General features: G+C 38.9%; 1 long non-coding RNA gene across 1 annotated transcript; it reads left to right on the forward strand.

The window, feature by feature from the left end:
- The first annotated feature begins 1,059 nt into the window (after nucleotides 1-1,059).
- Nucleotides 1,060-7,087, forward strand: LOC121255849. The gene is made up of 3 exons (XR_005938863.1): nucleotides 1,060-1,819; nucleotides 2,342-2,343; nucleotides 6,668-7,087. It is a non-coding gene; the product is annotated as an uncharacterized LOC121255849 (long non-coding RNA).
- The last annotated feature ends 248 nt before the right edge of the window (nucleotides 7,088-7,335 follow it).

The following is a 7,335-nucleotide window of genomic DNA, read 5'->3' on the forward strand; positions in this document are numbered from 1 at the left end:
TGAATAAAATTGGGAACAGGTCACTCATGGACAGGTGGCCCAGACTCTTTTAAAAAAAAAAAAAATTGGAAGCACTACTGACATTTCTTGGAATAATGCACGAAAGGGAAATTCTATTTATAGCACCTTAGATTTAATATTCTAAGGGGGCATATGATGTTTGCGTACTCTATGAATGTATATAGTATTATTCTTTTAAGAGTTTTTTTAAAAGAAATTCTGTTAATAGCACCTTAGATTTATTTTCTTATAAATTTTGCAATAAGGTCATGTTCTAGGAATTTTTTTTTTTTTTAAATCCAGATTCAAAGAATAAAAAGAAAAATATAGCTAGGTAGTAAAGCAGTAGTAAAGGAAATGCAAATGCATCATTTAATGAACCTTATTTTTTTTCAAATGGAATACACGGATTAACACACTTGATAATTATATCTAGCATTACTCATTTGAATTCTTCTACTCAATAAACTTACATCACACACCTGCTGTTATGGGTCTTTATTTTGTATCTTTTTATTTTTCTCCCTCAACAAGTGTGTAGTGTAAGCTATTGAGTAGAATTTTTATACTCATTTATGAAATATGTGTTGGATCTTGTAATAAATTTGAAAAACCAAGATCTATTGTCAAATCTGTGTAGAAATCTAACAAATAGAGCATACCTATAGCCACTGGAGAGAAGAATGGAGCAGTATGGTCTTCCACGTCCAAGATTCACTATTTGGTAAAAACTCAAAGCAATGAGATGTGTAGAAGCAAGAACATGAATCTTGTAACACCTGGGTTCAGCAGCAAGTCATTTTCTAAAACTTTTGTTTTTGCATTTATAGGTATGAAGAGCCCAATTAATTTTCGAGTATTATTTTTTTATATACTGTTGCAGGTCTAAATTGTATTTTGGTGGATATCGAATTTTTTTAAATGGGCTTGCTATTTTATTAATTTCTTAAGATAAAAGGTCTCTCATACAATTAAACTTCTTAAGATTAATGTTTTCCATTGTAAACCTCTTTTATTCTCAAAGTACATTTTAGTTTATAACGTAGAGTCTTGCACCACAGAAGAGATCGCTCAGCCATGACAAGGCCACCATCACCGCTTCCTTCCTCCTACTTACAAACACCACCAACCACCCAATTCCACCACCGTAGCTCAGTTTCTCCACACCGTTCTAAAACCTAGCCTAACGCCTCCACCCACGCATATACCCAAACAGCCATGTTTTCCATGTCTCTTCCCTCAGCTACCGCGCAAAGCCAAACAAAAGCCAACCACTACACCGTTGCCACCTTGCACCAAGAACAACCGTCATCTAGCCACCTGCTCAAAGGAAACCAAAGATCTCTATTTTTAAACATGAAAACAGAGCATGTTTTATGCTCAACCTATTTCTATCGAAAGCTGGGCCTGCAACTTGCCACCAGGGCATCATGGTCTAGCCGTGAGACACGGTCCCATGACTTTGCACCACGTCATCTAGTTATTTTTGTTACGCTTTCATCTCGCTAGAAGATATACTTCCTCTCGGTCCCTTTCCGAATAGACTCTCTCTGAACTCCACCACGTGCCACAAAGGATGCCGCCGTGAGTTCATCGTTGCCAGTCATTGGATTCTTTTTGGTTGGTGCTTGGTTTTCGCTAGGTGAGCAAATGCTCAAACCTTCTCTCTCTCGCTCATCTTTTCATCTCTCTCTCGCACTCTCTCTCATTTTCAACTTCACCACCCCACACGATGCCACCGTTGCTGATCTTGGTTTGACCGCCTGGAGTGGTAGTTGTGTGACCTGCTTATCTCAGGCGGTGGCCTTTATTATTGTTGGTAAGCCGTTGTTTGAATACATCTGGATCTACACTTTGTGCTACCTTGAGTCACTTTTAGGTTTTACATTCTAGTATTAGTAATTTACGGCCATGCCCTTAGGCAAGTCATGGCAGATATAATGTTATTAGCTTCGGGTTTGCCTTTTATTAATGGTGGATTTGATCTTAAGTTGGGCTTATTTTTCTTCTAGTGGGCCATCCTTGATCACACAAGGTTGGATATTCTAAGTCCAGATGGGGTGTTCTAGTTTGGGTCCTAAATTAATTTGGGCCTGGTAATTTTTTTGTGGTTATACATTTATAATATTTATGTGATTTGGGTTTAATAATTTTAGTGTCAAATTCACGTGTTTTCATGGACGATATTATAAGACTAATTTTTGAAGCAACATGATTTATCCTTGAAATTGTTTTGAGGAACTATGTGGAAATCAAAGTATTTGGGAATAATGATATTTTTGGGTTAAGAGAATTTTTGTGGCGCCCTCAATCCCCCTTATATAAATACACAGGAATCGAGACGTTAGGATGGTGACAACACGGTCACACATCCCAACGAAGTGCCAGTGCGTGTACATGCAACAGTGTACAAATAAAATAACGCAGCGGATAGTCAACTAAGTACCAGAATTTATTTACAATCAAACATCAGTAAAAATTTAAATAGCAGTTATACAGTCATCCATAAAAATATAATACAATAGTTTTCAAATAAACAAACGAGTGATCCCAGATCAAACCTCAGGCGGAGCCGTCTCCTCAGGCTCGCCCTCCTCCTCATCATCTGTATCAAAATCTGCGTTACCACAAAATGGTATCGCAGGTAAGTATAACCCAAATAATCCTCAAAAATAAAATGCATTTAATGCAACCAACATGCATGCATATGATGAAATATGCATTTTACTCAACACATTATTTTTCCCGAAAATAATTATTTCAACACACGCCAAAATCTCATTTTGGCCCAAAATATCCGTAAAACATTTTCCTAGAAAATGATTTACACAAAATCCAACGCACACTATTTTCCCAGAAAATAGCCAATTAATCCGTTATTACCCTATGCACCATGGCCTCCCCTATGGACCATCCGCACGTCCTGGCTTCGTAGCGGTGCTCAGTTCCGCGCCCGGCGCGTACATGGCCAAGCACCCACACTACGCAACCAGCGATGCCCAGTTCCGCGCCCAGCGCGTACGTGGCCAGACATCCTCTAGTCCCCGCCAGCAGAAGGACCACGGAGTCGGCACGAATCTCTCGTCCGATCCCATTGTCGCCCAGCGACAATCCAGGGGACGTTACTCAGTATATTTCGCTCCCGAGTAACCAGAGGAGCTCCACCAAGATAATGCCCCATCTCGGCTTGGGGTCGTGATACACACGCACCCAAATTCCATACTCACATGAAAACCCAGTTTTCATAAACACATGAACATGAATGCAATACACGAAAACCCAGTTTTCCTTTACAAACATGATCATGCGTGCCAAATGCAATGTACATGAACCAACATAATATCCAAACCAACAATTACCAATCCAATCCAATCAAATCCAACCAAACAACTTCAATCACCAATCCATCCGACCCCCGTACTCTTTGGACTCAGTCTGGCAAAACCAATCAGCAGTTCAAATACAATGAAATGTGTTAGTGCAAAAATACATTAAATTCACAAGAATTCTTTGAAGAAATACTTACAGCGCTATATAGCAATTTCCGATGGATCACGAAACTGCAAGAAATGACGTCTGAGCAACGTAACAGTGCAAAATACACTGTGGCCGTGGGTCACAAATACCCACTTTCAAACGGGGACAAACGAAGACCCGAAAACGATAGAGTAGGGCCTAAGGAGGTCGGTGAAGCTAGTGGTAGTGAAGGTTGGCCGTGGGTGGCGGCGCAATGGGCGGTAGAAGACCAAAATACTCAAATCAGAAATGTAGATGGTGGAGCTTCACCGGTGACGGATCGGAGGTGGGGTTGGGTCCAATGGGTTGCCAAGAGGTCGAGGATGAAGTGGTGTGAAGATGGTGGCCAATGGTGGTGCGACGGCGGCGCAGCGGCGGAAAGAATGCTGCGGCTTGGAGAGGCTCGTGGTGGCTAACGGCGGCGCGAATGGAGCTGGAAATGGAGGGGTAGCGTCGCCGGTGGCTGGGGAAGCTAGGGAGTCGGGCGGTGTCGACCACTGCCGGCGCACGGCGGCGGGCTGGGGAGGAGAAGAATGGACGAAGAGAGAGAGAGAGGGAGCTGGACGCGCGCGGGAAGGGAAGAACCAGGAAAAGAAAAAGAAAAGAAAGAAGAAAAAGAAAAAGGAAGAAAAAGAACAGAGGAAAGAGAAAATACAGAGAAAGAAATAAGGTCTAATCCTCACATCTTGAGTCACAAAAATGATCCAACGGAAAAGATTTTAAAACAGCAAGTTAAATAAAATAATTTAAACGTAATGGAAAAGTCAAATTGAAATAATTAAATCCCACAGTAATTAATTAAATATGAAAAACAATTTAAATGCACAACAATAAATAAATATTAAGAAAGCACATAAAAATTAATTTTCACCAATTAAAAATCCTAAAAAATAATCCAATTAAAATCCAATAAGTTTAAAAGAAGAGAATAATTTTGAATAAAATAAAAATAATCATTCAATAAAAATACACTAAAATACGGGGTGTTACAATTTTTAGGTTTTTTGAGGAATTAAAATAGGCAATTTGAGTATTTCAGATCTAAACACAAGGTATCTGTTCAATTGGAAATTTATTCAAGGTATATGATTTTTTGTTTTTAGGTGATGAATTATAGTTGTTCGGCATTGTTGAGGAAAATTTATGAAAAGTTAAGAAATTCAGGTAAGCATGGTTCCTATGCTGAACTTTGCATAAAAATAAAATGGACTGAGGTCAATTTTGGAAAAATATGCATGTTTTGTTATAAAAAAAAAAATTGAAACAATCTCAGTTATTTGTTTTGCATTACTCATAAAATTCTTTATAAGAATAAAGTATTTTCTGGCATGACTGGTGTAGACATGAGCTAATTTTGGTATTTTGTTTCTAAACAGTGCAAAATGGAACAGATATGAAATTTTGTGCATAAATTATAATTTTGTAATTTGATTTTGTTCTGTTCTGAAAATGTTCTGACTCTGATATAACATGATGTGATTTCTAAAACCTCTGGTATGACATTATGTTTCTGTTCCATTCTGACCTGACCACGGGTGTAAACCTGTGGCCTCTGTTCAGGTTAGTACCAACTTTTTTGTTCTTGTTCACCCACTTTGGAAACAAAGTGATTTTTTGCGTAGTCTTTCCTGTGCTCCGAGAATAATAAGGGGAATATTCACATTCTATTTTTGCTCAGTTGGCTGTCGGGGTTGCACAACCCTACCACGAGAATTAAACATAGAATTATGTTATGATATGATGTTTTAGTTATGCTGTGCCAAAGGAATTTTAAATAAAAATATTTTTGAACTTTCACTCTAATATTTTTTATTACTGTTCTAATTCTGCATTCTGAAAATAATTTTTTTTTTTTTTTTTACATTCTGGACTCTGTAAATCCTTATATTTACACATTAGTATATGTTCTCTGTTTATTGAGTTATAGATATCTCACCCCTTATCTCTACAATATTTTTCAGATGATTTGAATATTTCAATTGAGAATAAAGATTATGGAGCATAAGTGAGATAAGTATAGTGGATTAAGTAAAGAAGATTTGTATGAGTATTGATGAATTTATTCAATAAATTTGTTGTGTTTTGATGATGCGATATGTTTGGGGTTGATGTTTATATTAAGAATTTGTAGTGTTACTAGTTATTATTTGAACTAGTTGAATTAAAATACGTTCAACAAGTTCCTCACGTGCGAAAGTGATATGTTTTGTACATTCGAATGTATATTTTAGCCGTCACGTTCGAACATTTGTCATCTTACGTTGGAATGCTTATAATAGAAAATCTCACATGCGAACATAATAATCAAAACGTTCGCACGAATAAACTTATCCTCTGAACTTGATATTTTACATTTGAACGTGTACCAAAAATAATTTAAATTACAGTACATAATATCCAACATAATATTAATATTGCTAATTTTTTTTTTCTTTCTTTCAGGATATGACTCCTCTTCTGACAACTAGGAAAAGGGGGGGAAAGGATCAAGCAAGGACATGTCTCGAATTGGGGCTCGAACAGTGTTGCATGAACAAGAAGTCATGATCAACCACTTCCACGACCTCATATGGGAGCAAAAGAGTATTTGAGACGTGTTCCAAACGAGAGGCTGGATGAGTATCTACACATTGAGGGGCAACATATAAGCCTCAATAGTTTAGAAGTTTTATACGCAGATGTGATCCATGCCTAAAGATGTATCTTCTCACACCGTGACAGTACATAGTGTTCAGTTCAAGGTCTCGGTGGATGTCATCGCAGAGCTTCTAGAGATCTATCGCGTAGCTCAGATATTGACTGCAGGAGATGCTCAGCCTATGTATGGATCCCAAGTAGATGCAGATCTAGGCATTTATGTATCATCTACTGCCCCAGTTGACCGATCGGAGGTTGGGGATACTGATGAGGAGGATGACAACTGAGATGAGGATTTCTACATCCTCACTGGGAGTGACCGAGACCATATCGATAGGAAGAACTCTTTCAGCCAGGTATAGCTCCTCCCTTTTTTTCGCATGTTGCATCTTATTGTTGCAATAAATGTAGATCTTGTGGGACATAAGACCACATTTAATCGGAAACGCACACAGTTCCTTATACGAGTGGCACGTGGAGACCCCATCGACTTGCCACTTCGTATTTTTGAAAGGATCCGTTACGAGACAAGCGTCGTCTCCACGAATAACCTCCCATATGGAGTCCTCATTACCAAGCTATTACTGGGCCAGAGTGTGCAACCTAAGGTGGAGGAGTGGAATATAGACCAAATGAGCCCCATCGACATTACCACATAGATCGAAGCATTGGACAGAGGAAGGGGCATGCTCGACATCAGCCTAGCCTTGTACTTGATCTTGATCCTCTGACCCAAGTTGAGCCCTGTGTTGGGAGTACTAGTCAGCCGTCGAAGAGTACATCTACGGGGGATGCGTGGCCTCCTTGGGTTCATGTGGTGATCTCAGATCTTACTGTGCATATCAACCGGCAGATCGACAGACAGATCACAGTTATAGAGGAGACTGTCGCCCAGATTTCCCACCGTGTCGATGTTCTAAACGAGAAGGTCACTATATTTGTGGCGCCCCCGACCCCCATGTAAAGAAACACGGAAATCGAGACGCTAGGATAATGACAACACGGTCACGCTTCCCAACGATAGTACCAAGTGGGTGTACATGCAACAGTGTACAATAACAACGTAGCGGATAAATTTAGCAAGTCAACTAGTACCATAATTTTTAATACAAACTAATCTAAGTAAAATGATTAAAAAGAGTTATACAGTCATCCCAAATAAAATATAATACAAGTCTCAAA

Source organism: Juglans microcarpa x Juglans regia, chromosome 3D, assembly GCF_004785595.1.
Source record: "Juglans microcarpa x Juglans regia isolate MS1-56 chromosome 3D, Jm3101_v1.0, whole genome shotgun sequence".
NCBI lineage: Eukaryota > Viridiplantae > Streptophyta > Magnoliopsida > Fagales > Juglandaceae > Juglans > Juglans microcarpa x Juglans regia.